At 41.4% G+C, this 2,473-nt stretch overlaps 1 pseudogene; it reads right to left on the bottom strand.

Moving 5' to 3' along the window:
- Window positions 1-942: 942 nt before the first annotated feature.
- Window positions 943-1,597, bottom strand: LOC147001873 (T-cell receptor alpha chain V region 2B4 pseudogene; annotated as a pseudogene).
- Window positions 1,598-2,473: the final 876 nt, after the last annotated feature.

Below are 2,473 nucleotides of genomic sequence, written 5' to 3'. Positions count from 1 at the left end.
GAGCATCCACTTCTGTTTTTGCTAGGCCCCGGCATAGTCTCAAAAGAGACAGCTATATCTGGGTCCTTTCAGCAAAATCTTGCTAGTGTATGCAATGGTGTCAGCGTTTGGAAGCTGATTATGGGATGGATCCCTGGATATGGCAGTCTCTAGATGGTCCATCCTTTTGTCACAGCTCCAAACTTTGTCTCTGTAACTCCTTCCATGGGTGTTTTGTTCCCAATTCTAAGAAGGGGCACAGTGTCCACACTTTGGTCTTCATTCTTCTTGAGTTTCATGCGTTTAGCAAATTGTATCTTATATCTTGGGTATCCTAAGTTTCTGGGCTAATATCCACTTATCAGTGAGTACATATTGTGTAAGTTCCTTTGTGATTGTGTTACCTCACTCAGGATGTTGCCCTCCAGGTCCATCCATTTGGTTAGGAATTTCATATATTCATTCTTTTAAATAGCTGAGTAGTACTACATTGTGTAAATATACCACATTTTCTGTATCCATTCCTCTGTTGAGGGGCATCTGGGTTCTTTCCAGCTTCTGGCTATTATAAATAAGGCTGCTATGAACATAGTGGAGCATGTGTCCTTCTTACCGGTTGGGACATCTTCTGGATATATGCCCAGGAGAGGTATTGCTGGATCCTCCACATCATATGTGTGTAGCCTGTGCCTTTTCTTTCTTTCAATTATTTTATTTGCCTGATAGTTTTCTAGAGATATATAGAGAAAGTAGGTATAGTATTTGTTGTACGGGGAGGTGGGGGAGAATATGGAAGTAATTGGAGGAGTACAAACCATGATCAGGATATAGTGTATGCATTTTTTCAATTAAAATAAAATGAAAAATATTTCAGCCATACCAATATGTGTACTATGCATTCTCAGAATAATAAAGTTGTATCCCCATAAGTCAAACCCTCTCTTGTGTGGCTCTCAACTCCCATTACATGTGGAGGACAAAGAGAATAAGCAGGATTTCTCCCCCTGATGTTCTGAACTCTAGCTCAGACCTGCGGAAGCCCACTATGTTTGGGTGCAGGCTGCAGGTGCCTGGGGAGCACTGTGTGCTCACTGCACAGAAGTAGACAGCAGAGTCGCTGGGCTGGGAGTCTCTGATGTGCAGGAAAACATGCAGGCTGGCTCTATTGAGGTAAACTGCCAATCTGCCTTCTTTCTTGTTGCCATTAGAGAATATGGATATTAGTGCTTTGGGGCCTTTCCCAGGATGCTGTTGGTACCACCAGATGGACTGAGAAGCACTGTTGCTGAAAGTGCAGTTGAGGGAATTCATGGCTCCCTCTGGGACAATGAGAGATTCTGGGCTCTGCTGCACCTTCTCCTGGCTGCTCACCCCTGTGCAGAAAGACAAAGGTCAGACGGTCAAGACTGGATGCATTTGGATGTTAACATTCTAGAATTGCTTTTCCATATGCCTCCCACCCAATTTTGTTGCAGCATGAGAATATTAGCATTTTTACCCTCCAGCCTAAAATAGGCAATACCCTTATATATTGTATTTTTATATTCCCGTAGAAATGACCAAACTCACCACCTAGTTGAAGCCAGACGAACACTAGTGAAACATGTAAGGAATGCATTACTCTTTTCACTGAAGAATCACACTTCAAGCCAGGAAAAGGAGTGGCATTTAGGCAGTTTCAGTTCTTCTGCTTGAAGATGCATAAAAAGAAAGAAAGAAAAAAAAAACCAACTGTTCATCCAATTAGAAAGAAGGTCCTAATTTTCACTACTACATCAAAAGCCTTCCACCTTCCTCTAAACCACTCCCCAACACACACACACACACACACACACACACACACACACACACACACACACACACACACACATACAGAGTGTTAGGACCATATGAGAAAGTGCCTCTGGGTCTTTGAGAAGATACTGCCATCCTGTGGATTCACCTTAGTGTCAAAGAAATGCTTCAAGCACAGATTCTTCTTATGTGAACTATTAAAACAGGTGATGGTTTAGTCAGGTGAGAAATTTAAGCCATTTGCTCATGTTATGTACGTGTGTACTTATGCTTACATTTTCCACCAAATGGCAACTTATTTATTTCCCTAGTCACATTTTTGTAATGTTTCTAAAGCTCTTACAATCAAATCACAGTTTATGTTTTTATCTATGCTCGGTGTTAGCTCATACACCCCTACATTATCCCATTATCAGGTTTTAAATGACATGTAACTAGATAGGTCATGGGACCTAGAACCTAGTATATTATTAAGTGGACTTAGCCTTTAAAAAGACTGGTAATGCCATGTTGTTATATCCCCAAGTCAGGATGTCACACAACCCTCATTAGGGAAGCTTCTTTTAATAGTAGGTGGCAATTAACATAGAGACCCACAACTAGTCAGTGTGCAGAGAGTGCTCAGTCCTAAATAGGGCATCTATATCCTATCACGTCCATAAAGACTCAAGTTTCTTTACAGAAAAGGGAATGGAAGAAT

Source organism: Mus caroli, unplaced genomic scaffold (genome assembly GCF_978045245.1).
Source record: "Mus caroli unplaced genomic scaffold, Mus_caroli_1 scaffold_12, whole genome shotgun sequence".
Classification (NCBI taxonomy): Eukaryota; Metazoa; Chordata; class Mammalia; order Rodentia; family Muridae; genus Mus; species Mus caroli.
This window is presented reverse-complemented; position numbering and strand designations above follow the sequence as displayed.